This window comes from Hyperolius riggenbachi, chromosome 3 (genome assembly GCF_040937935.1).
Source record: "Hyperolius riggenbachi isolate aHypRig1 chromosome 3, aHypRig1.pri, whole genome shotgun sequence".
Lineage (NCBI taxonomy): Eukaryota > Metazoa > Chordata > Amphibia > Anura > Hyperoliidae > Hyperolius > Hyperolius riggenbachi.
The window spans coordinates 35,153,340-35,165,824 of record NC_090648.1 but is presented as its reverse complement, the minus strand read 5'-3'; the positions used below and the strand labels follow the sequence as shown (position 1 = coordinate 35,165,824).

The following is a 12,485-nucleotide window of genomic DNA, read 5'->3' as shown; positions in this document are numbered from 1 at the left end:
GCCTGGGTGCGGCTAATCAAATAAAATCGAAAATTGAAAATTGCGCAAAAGGTGGATCAGCGCAACACCAGGCTGCCTCCGAATGGCCTCCATCAGAGATGCGCTGAGCCCCCCCCCCAGGAACTACAAACGCACCTTGAACCCAAACAGAAGCTCTGCATATACACCAAAAGCATGGCTGTTAAGTGGGAGCAGCTGACCAAAATGAATTACATTAGTACATAGCAAGGAAATGAGCAGCGCTACTTAAAAACAGACTAGTGCCTACCTGCAAAAGAGTGCAAGCCCCACTTGTGGGGTCGAATACACACCGAGTATACACATGACCTGTCTACCACTAGAGGAGGATGTTGGTTTCCATTAACAGCTTGCATGCAACCTATTAAGTACTCGTCCCTCCCACTGCGAAGAAGTCAATCCTCCATGGGAGGGGCCTAACACTAACTAAATCCTAACCTATGTATATGCATAACCTGGGTGCGGCTAATCAAATAAAATCGAAAATTGAAAATTGCGCAAAAGGTGGATCAGCGCAACACCAGGCCACCTCCGAATGGCCTCCATCAGAGATGCGCTGAGCCCCCCCCCAGGAACTACAAACGCAACTTTCAAAAATATGACCAATGTACCACATACCTATGTTCACTTTTTTCCTCAATTATGATAAAAATATATGGAAACTCAGAGAAAATTGCTAGGGTGTGTATATTAATAAATTAACAATCCAACACACACTATACAATCTTTAGTAGAAATTGAAGAGAAATATCTGGCATTCCGGATCGGGAAATCCAACCGGATTTTTCAGTCGAATGAAAAAAAACCTTTCGATTTTTTTTTTGAGAGGTACGATCGTTTTTATCTAATTACTGTAAAATTGGATCATTTTATTGTATCGTGTGTGGCCACCTAAAGACATATGTGGACTGGTGTGCCTGCCTGGAGCCCCCCTTTAAGCTTGGCTATAGCCCACATTGTCTCTCCCAAGGAAGGTGGCTGTGACGCCGTAGCCTGCGCTGCGATTGCTGAGGTGTAGATTAATACATCTGGCGTGAGTGCCTCTCTATGTGTTCTCATGAATATTTAAGGGAAAGCGTCTTCCATAATGGATGCCTTCGAGGGGGCTGATCAAGCATGGAGGAGTTTGGCGGACTGGGCCTCTGGGCTTAGCCTAATGTCACATGCAGGCAGTGCTGCGTTTATGTGCTAGACAGGGGCATATCAGCATGGATACCTTCCCTAATCAGCAGAGTCTCCTGATTATCAGTTTACAGCTCTCCAGGCACTGAGGTTTTATATGTCTGCACAGAAGCTCCATGATTATCTGAACTCAAATAAATCCCTTTCAGCAGAAGCCCAGAGACCCGCCACTTCCTGAACCACAGACTAGCGTTACTATGGGCTGCAACCTTTCCTGAGGAGTTCAGTCTGAACTCCGCCCCCTCCACATCTGAATGACTATCCTGTCTGATTTTGTGGGGAGGCCGGTTATCCTACCAGTAAAGATGAGTGCAGACACTTGATAACTATCCCCTGAAATGATCATTAGTGATGTTTCCAGGTGACAGTTTAGGGAATGATACCGAGTTTGCTGGATGTATTTTATAAAAGGGTTTTCCAATCATTTGTTTAATTCTCAGTCAGATATCAGATTGGTGCAATTTCCTCCTTTTGGCTCTGCGAATAACAATAGTGAGTAATTTCACAGTATTTCACAGCATTTTCCTGACAAATCTCACATAAAGAGAATCACAGGCGATGAGTCATTATTGTGTGTGTGTGTGTAAAACGGTAACTTCTGAGAAAAACGTAAATAATGAGTCATTTCACCGAATCTCACAACATTACCTGGCAGATCTGATGAGATCAGCGCGAGGAGTCACCTCAGAGAGATGCACCGGAGTTACCTCACAAGTCTCCCACCAGTCACCTTACAGCCTCTGTCAGGAGCTCCGCAGGTCTAGAGTAACACAAGAATGCAGCAACAGAGCGACAGCATGGGATTATTCACTCCCAACTCTGCAGTCAGATTTAAAGGGGTTCTGTGGAGGATGGGAGGGGGGGGGGGTGTTTGAAAATAAAAACAGACGCTTTTCTAGGGGTTCTACCGGCCCATCCAGCTGTCATGTCCCACACCGTCCTCTACGATCTGCTGTCCCCCCCCCCCCCCCCCCCTACTGCATGCTTGTTCAGGATCTATGGCTGGAAGTATTAGATGCAGAGGTTTAGCAGGATAGCCAGGCAACTGGTATTGTTTAAAGGTGAGGTGAAATAAACTGATGAGAAAAACAATTGTATCTGTCCTCCTCCTCCTAAAATGACTTTTTTTAGATATCCCACAGTTTTTATTTTATATTTAAATCTAGTTTTTAACCCTCCTGGCGGTTTGCTAAAAAATCGCCAGGGGGCAGCAAATCTTTAAAAAAAAAAAATTTTTTTGTTTTTTCATGTAGCGAGACAAAGTCTCGCTACATGATAGCCGCTGTTCAGCGGCATCCCCCCAGGAGATCCCGTTCAAAGAACGGGATCTCCTGGAGGGCTTCCCCCGTCGCCATGGCGACGGGGCGGGATGACGTCACCGACGTCATCGACGTCCGTCAAAGGGGAGTCCGATCCACCCCATAGAGCTGCCTGGCACTGATTGGCCAGGCAGCGCACGGGGTCTGGGGGGGCGGCTGCGGCGCGACGGATCGGCGGGTAGCGGCGGCGATCAGGCACTGCACGCAGCTAGCAAAATGCTAGCTGCGTGCAGCAAAAAAAAAATTATGCAAATCTGCCCAGTGGGGCCTGAGCAGTGCCTTCCGGCGGCATAGCCCGAGCTCAGCTCGGGCTTACCGCCAGGAAGGTTAAGTTTTATACTGTTTACTTGTCTCTGCTCAATGACACCTTCATTGAAGTATGCCAGAGCTAAAATCTATTAATTATTGACCCTTTTTATCTCTTTTCTGCTCTCAGAAGCCATTTACTGACAGGAAAGTGTTTTATAGCTGTAATTATTTATCAGTGATGGCTATGCTATAGTCTGACCCAGTCTGACCCAGACAGAAACTGTCACTTGCATACCTGATATTTAACTCTTTCATGCAGAAAAAGAAAAAAAGGAACAAAGCTAGTTATTTGTGTGCTTGTCACTGTACATACACATGTCTATCTCATCATGTCACATGTCACCTCAGCTGTCCTTTAAAAGGAAATAAATATGGCAGCATCCTTAGCGCTCTTGCTACATTTGTCCTTAATAGGAGAAAGCAGATGCTGAGGGGAGTGGTAAATTTACAGACACGCAATCATTAGCCCTCTGCACTTATGACACTCACAGCAAGCTGCAATAGTGATGATATAAAAACTGGGTAGCAAACTGCATTCAGTTGCAGAAGCTGAGGATATGAGCTTCCAAAATGGATTGCATACAACTGGTTTCTGTACTGGACCCTTTCACCAGCACTGAGGTTCCCTCTGCAGAAAGGGTCCCTCCTCTTCCCATACCAGTTAGCAAGGAAACATCACGTGCGCTTAAAGCGGAGATTCTACCACAGCAAAGATAAGGTTGCGGCTTGCACTGCTTGGGGCAAGGCTCACACTAGCCAAGTTTGCACGCAGTTTCCCATATCGCGACATGCACATTCAGGCCCCTTTCACACATGTAGCATTGCGGGACTTTCCCCTGCTGCTCCCCCGTCACAGTGGCCATTAGTCCCTATGACTCAGGCCACAGTACCCGCGGTGCAGCGCGACGCAACAGAAGAGGTCCGGCCGACGCAGGAGCAAGTTTCTGAGCTGTGAGAGCAGTACCTAGCGGCGCACAACTCCACGGGAGATAATGTCACTGTAAAACAATCTTCATGCGCCTATCAGGGGACTACTTCCTGTCAGGCAGTAAGTGCGTCACTGAGCAGGGGGCGGGTTTCATGCACATTTCAATTAAGCTGCCTGCAATGGTGCGGTAGGCTATTCTGCTGCCTGCAAATTGCACTGCACCACAGGCCGTATGCATTTTACTTTTTCTCAGTTTTCTCCTAGGAGATAGTTCATCTTCTGTTCAGGGCCGGTTCTCTCATGAAGCAAGGTGAAACATTTGCATCAGGCAGCAGAGATTATAGGGGCAGCATGTTTGTACTGTGTTTACACTAACTGCATGAAGTCAGAACAGGAGGAGAGCGAGATGAAGAGGTCATCATTGGGGAAAGCAGCTTGTTGTGCTGTGTGAGGGGTCTGACAGTGAGTGAGGAGGGGGGAGGCAGGAGATCATCATTGGGGAAAAGTAGCTTGTTGTGCTGTGTGAGGAATCTGACGGGGAGTGAGGAGGGGGGAGGCAGGAGAGCATCATTGGGAAAAGGAGCTTGTTGTGCTGTGTGTGGAGTCTGACCGTGAGTGGGGGGGGGGGGGGGGAGGCAAGAGAGATGGGGAGGCAATTGTCGGGTGCTGTGCGATCATTCCAAATTGGGGGAGGCTCATCCTCACACGTCTGCCTCAGGCAGCAAAAAGTCTAGAACCGGCCCTGCTTCTGTTTAATATAACTTTTTAGTGCTCTGAAAATGAAAAAGTACCGAAAAGTAGTTGAAAAAGTACTGCTAAAATTATTCTGAGTATTTTCTTGCTTGCTGGTGGCTTAAATGATAACAGAGCTGAAAAATGGGAGGAGCAGGCATGTATTGTATGCTGTCCTCAGGCCCACCGCACCCACAGCTCTCCTCTGTCCACAGCGTATTGCTGGTTGCCCGGTGCGGGCAGTAGAGCACAGACGCCCGTGGCCAGGAGTACTTTGCACGTGAACACAATGGCGTGATCGCGCTGTTGTGTGCATGCGCACAGTGCTCCTGGCCATTAAGTACACCCGCTGGGTAAAAGTCATTGCACATGAACGATTCCTGACAAACGAACATCTGTAAATGGCAGTGGCGAAGCTAAAGAGCTGTGGGCCCCGATGTAAGTTTTGCAATGCCCCCCCCCCCCCCCCAAGCACTCTATACATAACAATTGATACGGCGCACCAAAACCTGCCAATGGCAACTACAGTGTCAGAGGTGCAAGAAGGGGATGGGGAACAGTTTGTTAATGATTACCACTATTCAAAGTATCAATAGAAGTGATTATTATGAGCACAGGACCAATAAAAAGCTAATACTCTAGTTGAGGCAGGGCCCTTCGGGGCCCCTCTGGCCCAAGGGCCCAATGCGGTTGCAACCTCTGCAACCCCTATTGCTACGCTTCTGGTAAATGGTAAAACATGATCCGATTCTGAACACAATGATCTGCAACACTCTACAAACGGTAAATGAACAGAGCATGGGCATTCATTCAAAAACTATACGGAAAAAATGTGCGTGCCAAACGTAATCCAACGGTAATCGCACACGCTCTCACATGATTGTTAATCTTGCCGGTTGTCATCTTTTCAGGCCTTGGACCGTTTATCAATGAACGATACTCAGACGGATGTTTGTAGATCTACACACTATCCAGCTAGTGGCTGTAATGTGCTGTTGACGTCAACAACGTTTGTCTATGTTCTGTAATTGTAGCATGTACGGTAATGTATCATGTACAGTACTCCGCCAATGTGGAGTGCTTCTTTTGCCTAAGCCATGTGTACCAAAAGCAATTCCGGGTACGGCTCGGCCGTACTTGGCGTATAAATTTCTTATCTTATCTTATAATGTGCTGGTGAAGGGCTCTGCCTCTGACGCAGGAGAACAGGGTTTGAATCTCGGCTCTTCCTGCTCAGTAAGCCAGCACCTATTCAGTAAGAGGAGTCCTTGGGCAAGACTCCCTAACACTGCCACTGCCTATAGAGCATGTCCTAGTGGCTGCAGCTCTGGTGCTTTGAGTCCGCCAGGAGAAAAGCGCGATATAAATGTTCTGTGTTTGTTTTGTTTAGACCGTTAGTTTCTGTACTGATCAATTGTCAATCTGGTCACATGATCAAAGACCTGCTACCCTTCAAATGATGTCATCTAGGATGTTGGACCGTTTGTTCTGCCATCACGCAGGTCCTGCATCTGCTACAGGCTGGGGATGAGGGTGCTCACTTCATATATATGTGTTCAAATGTGTCCAAATGCTGTAACTGTACCCCTTATATTGTCTGTCTGCTTACATATGTATCGTTATGTCCTGCTTGTTCTCACACTAGCCCTGTACTTGCCAAACCCAATTCCGGGCACGGCCCAGCCGTGCTTGGCGAAATAAAAGATTCTGATTCTGATTCTAAATTGGAGCAGAAGTCTGGAGGTTTGGATTAGTCAACAGCACAGACATTTTTTTAGTTTACTACAGTGGAGGTTTCACATGTAATATCATACAATAGCTGCGCCCTAAGAACTCAGCAAATACAGTTCTTCCACGCACAGTGTAGATAATAAGATTAATATGGCACTCCTCTTCTAGCAAAAGGACTAGTGATCCACTTCAGTGAGATACCACCACCACACCCCAAGCAGTGGCCACTCATCATTAATGTATGACCCTCAGTCAGATGGGTCTTCAGCGCTTATGGGGTCATCTGGCCGCCCCTTGCCATATAAGGAATGCTCGTCCTGATCACCCAAAGAGTATTTCTGGTTCTTTGCACCTCAAAAAACACATACCAGAGCTCCCATAGCGTAAAATTGTAAAAACATTTTAATGATAAAAAGATTACACACTTACAAACATAGCCGTGTTAAATTGCTCAGAGTTTTTATGGGCTCCACCCCAATCATTGGCCGCCGGATCGGCTAGAGTGCGCTGTATCATCTGCCGCCCCTTCGTGACCACGTGACTCCCCACGGCTGTGCGCTAAGGCCCCGTTTGCTTGACTGGTTTCGTCACATAAAGCAACTCATCAGAAGCTTGTGCAGCCTTCTACTAATTAAAATATATACCCTTTGCGGCAACTCCCCCGTCCACTCCCTTTCCCTCCCTCACCTGGAAGTTCTACCCTTTAGACCAATCGTAATGGCCCCTTGTAACGATTGGTGTCAGCACGCAGAGAGAATCTGATTATTGGTGATCTGCAGTATCACCAAGAATGCAGATATAAACCTGATTATTGATGATCTGCAGAATCACCGATAATACAGATATATTGCTAACCTCTGGACACCTATGGGGGAGCTGGGAAAAAAGGGCGCAGGCAGCAAGTGGACAAAAAGGGCGCCGCCATTCACTCCCATAATAAATAACGTTTAATGGGCGCCGAGCAGGAAAAAAGGGCGCCGGAGCTAAATAAAGTTTACAAACGGCGCCCGGAAATGTTTAATGATTTATAACTGAGCTTGTGGTGATTTACGTTTATAAAATTCACCAGTGCCGAATAACGTTTATAAAAATACTGAACATATTTATCTTATTTAACTAATTAAAACATTATTTAAAGTTTTATACCTTACTGTTTTTAAAACATTATTCACAAAATAAAGCGATCAGTACGTAATGTAAATTGGAATATATTTTTTGGAGTCACAATTTGTAAAACATTATTATCCACATAATAAAGCGATGACTAAGGGGGGTGGTTAGGGTTAGGCATCACCAGGGGGTCTTAGGTTTAGGCACCACCAGGGGAGTCTTAGGTTTAGGCACCACCAGGGGGGTCTTAGGTTTAGGCACCACCAGGGGGGGGTCTTAGGTTTAGGCACCACCAGGGGGGTCTTAGGTTTAGGCACCACCAGGGGGTCTTAGGTTTAGGCACCACCAGGGGGGTCTTAGGTTTAGGCACCACCAGGGGGTCTTAGGTTTAGGCACCACTAGGGGGTCTTAGGTTTAGGCACCACCAGGGGGGTGCTTAGGTTTAGGCACCACCAGAGGGGTCTTAGGTTTAGGCACCACTAGGGGGTCTTAGGTTTAGGCACCACCAGGGGGGTGCTTAGGCACCACCAGGGGGGTGCTTAGGTTTAGGCACCACCAGGGGGGTGCTTAGGTTTAGGCACCACCAGGGGAGTCTTATGCTGGGAATACACGTTTCGTTTTTGCCTTCGTTTCGATTGTGCCTTTTGTCCTTTTCGATCCCGAAATAATCGATCGTACGGTTAATATCACCACCCACTGTTTCGTTTTTTTTCCCGATTCTGATGGTTTCGTTTTTCCAATGATCGAAGGTTGCAAAGAAACGAAACGTAGTACAGGGACGGACGGCATAAACGAATATGATGGTTTCGTTTTTCCAATGATCGAAGGTTGCAAAGAAACGAAACGTAGTACAGGGATGGACGGCATAAACGAATATATAATCGATCTGAACAGCCATCAAGCCTACCAATGGTTCGATTAGATGGATAAAGAGAGATAATATCAAACATGTTCGATCACTAGTCGTTCGTTTTTGGGGTCTATTAATCGAAACTATAATGAGATTATGACTATTTTCACATACGTTTTCAACACTCGATTCGTTTACCAAACGAATCGAAGGCTAAAACGAAGGCAAAAACGAAACGTGTATTCCCAGCATTAGGTTTAGGCACCACCAGGGGGGTCTTAGGTTTAGGCACCACCAGGGGAGTCTTAGGTTTAGGCACCACCAGGGGAGTCTTAGGTTTAGGCACCAACAGGGGGGTCTTAGGTTTAGGCACCAACAGGGGGGTCTTAGGTTTAGGCACCAACAGGGGGGTCTTAGGTTTAGGCACCACCAGGGGGGTCTAGGGGTTAGGGATAGGTACAGGGAGGGTTCTGTGTGAGAGTAGGCTTAGGTATAGTTTTACTACAATTTTAGTAATACTTACTAATGTTTTACAACACTTATTACGAACGTAGTTATATTTATATCATCGTTATAAAGAATATTTTCAGATTTTATTATAAGAACAAACCATAAATGAAGGTTATTCACAATAATATACAATTATAACAATTAATCATATATTATCGTTATTTTAATAAACGTAATTTTAAGTTTCACTTTTTAAACAGGGAAGATTAAAGTTTTTACAATTGCCGATTTCATAAACATTATTTAATGATTTATAAATTTGTTAAACTTTATTTGTAAACGAAATATAGCACACTATTTTTATAAACGCTATTAATGATTAATTGTTAATAAGCGTTTACAACCCGCGCCCTTTTTGTCCGGGCGCCCTTTTTGTACGTACGCACCTATGGGTATGTGTGTGGTGGTGGTGGTATCTCACTGAAGTGGATCACTAGTCCTTTTGCTAGAAGAGGAGTGCCATATTGATCTTATTATCTACACTGTGCGTGGAAGAACTGTATTTGCTGAGTTATTAGGGCGCAGCTATTGTATGATATTTTGTGGACTGATTGAGTAGAGCAGCACACCACCTGTTATTTATATTCACCCTAATTGTGTATCAGCGCAGTCATTTGTTGATGTTTCACATGTAATGTTTACATACGACTGTTTGCATGCCTTGCAATCCGTTGCGCATGCAGTTTGCATGCATTTTTCATGTGTTTTGCATGGGAAACAATTCAACAGAATTTTCTAGGTGATTTAGATACAGATTTAGTTCTGAAAGGGCCCCAACACAACCACTAAAAGTAATTGCCATATTACTATTTTTATTTTGATATTCACCATGCAAGGCTAAGCTAAATAATGTATAAAAATTCTTGCTTGCTTTCTGCACTTTGCCAGATAAGCCCAAGGAAACCTCAATAATGTATAGAATTCTGCCGCATCTGCCACAGGTTACCCCAGTATGCTGAGAAAGCCTCAACAATCTGTACAGCACTCTGTGCACAAGCTGCAGGTTATACAACACATACAGAACTCACACAGCATCACAAACAGTGCGTATTATGGGGATGATTCAAAAAAGGGTGATAACTGCTATCACGGCAGTTATCACGTGATCTGCCGCGCGCAAAAGGATTGCACGCATGCAGCATTACGTCGCGTGAAAAACCAACGTTTGCACGCGCTTGAAACACGCACGTGATCGCGCCCAAACGGTCGTTTATCATGCGACGTAATGCTTCGCACGCGGCAGATCGCGTGATAACTGCCGTGATAGCAGTTATCACGCTTTTGTAAATCAATCCCCATGGGCTTGATTCACTACAGGGTGATAACACAGCCTAAAAGCTTTGAAGTTGCAAACTAGAGTGCTAAGTAGCTGTTACTGATCGCGTGCTATTTGGTGCGGGCGAAACGTCGCACCGTCCGCGTGCAAAGTACGCTTATCAGGCTATTTTGCACGCGGATGGTGTGACGTTTTGCATGCACCGGTGCAGGCAAAACTTTAAACTTTGCATGTGCAAACTTTTGCGTGCATATTAGCGCATGCAAAGACACTTTGCACGTGCTAAGGGGCTTTTCACTGGCGTGCTAACACTTAGCAGGCTTCAGTGAATCAAGCCCCATATGTGTTATATCACACACACCCATTCACTACTGTGCCTCAGAAGTGTATCGGTCAGTTCACATATCATGCAAACAGAAGCTCATAATAAAAATAATAATAATAATAATAATAATAGTACGGTGGCGTAGTGGTTAGCTCTCTCGCCTTGCAGCGCTGGTTCCCTGGTTCGAATCCCAGCCAGGGCACTATCTGCAAAGAGTTTGTATGTTCTCTCCGTGTCTGCGCGGGTTTCCTCCGGGCACTCCGGTTTCCCCCACATTCCAAAAACATACAGATAAGTTAATTGGCTCCCTCTAAAATTGGCCCTAGACTACAGTACTTACACTACATAATATAGACATATGGCAATGGTAGGGATTAGATTGTGAGCTCCTTTGAGGGACAGTTAGTGACAAGATATATATATATATATATATGTAACGGCCAGAACCCGAAGTTTGGCCACTTCTAGTTCTGGCTGGCCACTTCGGGTTCTGGCCGGCCAATGCGCGAAGTGGCTGCTGCGCTGCGGCCAATGTTAGAAATGGATTGTTTCCTCTGACGTTAATGTATCTTCTGGCCGCAGCGCAGCGTCCAAACGTATAACAACTTAGTGAATTTATTGCAATTCAGCCGGCGGCTTTTTTTTTTCTGCCTCTCTCTCTCTCTCCTCTTATGGGCAGCCGGCGGGGACATGCGTGTCCCCCCCCCCCCCCCCCCCGGAGTCGTTAGTGGAGCCAGGGCAGCAGAGCGGGGAGGCTGCAGACATTGCTTCTGCCAGCACCCACTCTGCAAGAACGGCAGGATAACCCTGCCGCGACGAACGACTCCGCAGGGACACGCGTGTCCTCGCCGGCTGCCCATAGGAGAGCGAGAGAGGCGGGGGGAGAAGGAGAGAGAGGGGGGGGGGGGAGAAGGAGAGAGAGGCAGAGAAAAAGCCGGCGGCTTGAATTGTTACATTGCCGCCGGCTGAATTGCAATACATTCACTAAGTTGTTATACGTTTGGCCGCTGCGCTGCGGCCAGAAGATACATTAACGTCAGAGGAAACAATCCATTTCTAGCATTGGCCGCAGCGCAGCGGCCACTTCGCGCATTGGCCGGCCAGAACCCGAAGTGGCCAAACTTCGGGTTCTGGCCGTAACATATATACATTGTACAGCGCTGCGTAATATGTCGGCGCTATATAAATACTAAATAATAATAATAATAATATGGTAGGACATTAGACTATGACTATGGTAGGATTAGATTGTGAGCTCCTCTGAGGACAGTCAGTGACATGACTATGTATTCTGTAATGTACTGCAGAAGATGTCAGTGCTATATAAATACATAATAATAATATGGTAGGGCATTAGACTATGGTAGGGATTAGAGTGTGAGCTCCTCTGAGGACAGTCAGTGACATGACTATGTACTCTGTAATGTGCTGCAGGAGATGTCAGCACTAGGTAAATACATAATAATAACAATAATATGGTAGGACATTAGACCATGACTATGATAGGATTAGATTCTGAGCTTCTCTTAAGACAGTCAGTGACATGACTACCGTATGTACTCTGTAATGTGCTGCAGAAGATGTCAGTGCTAGATAAATACATAATAATAATAATATGGTAGGACATTAGACTATGACTATTGGAGGATTAGACTGTGAGCTCCTCTGAGGACAGTCGGTGACATGACTATGTACTCTGTAATGTGCTGCAGAAGGTGTCAGTGCTATATACATACATAATAATAATAATATGGTAGGACATTAGACTATGGCTATGGTAGGGATTAGATTGTGAGCTCCTCTGAAAACAGTCTGTGACATGTCTATATACTCTGTAAAGTACTGCAGGAGATGTCAGTGCTATATAAATACATAATAATAGTAATAATAATATGGTAGGGACATATTGGTATGGACTATGGTAGGGATCAGACTGTCAGCTCCTATGAGCACAGTCAGTGACATGACTATGTACAATGCTGCAGCACTATATAACGCGTAATATACACATCTCGATTGTGATCTTTGCAAAGGGACGGTTAGCAACGTAAATTGTTCAACGTTCTCTGTAAAGCGCTGCAAAAAATGTGTTGCCGCTATACAAATATTATACTGTATAATAATAACAATACTGTGTAAACCCACAAGCCTGAGGAGACCTAACACGAGAAAGCCTTGCCGTGTCTTCCCTGCTT

At 45.6% G+C, this 12,485-nt stretch overlaps 1 protein-coding gene across 5 annotated transcripts in view; it reads right to left on the bottom strand.

Moving 5' to 3' along the window:
- KDM6B (lysine demethylase 6B) overlaps positions 1–12,485 on the bottom strand; it is a 222,653-nt gene that overhangs the window by 163,085 nt on the left and 47,083 nt on the right. The window contains exon 1 of one of the 5 annotated variants that reach the window (XM_068273982.1): positions 1,849–1,867. The exons of the other annotated variants lie outside the window; for them this stretch is intronic. The gene's annotated coding sequence lies outside the window, so the exon portion shown is untranslated. Of the gene's footprint in view, positions 1–1,848; positions 1,868–12,485 lie in introns of those variants that run through there. 5 annotated transcript variants of the gene reach the window in all.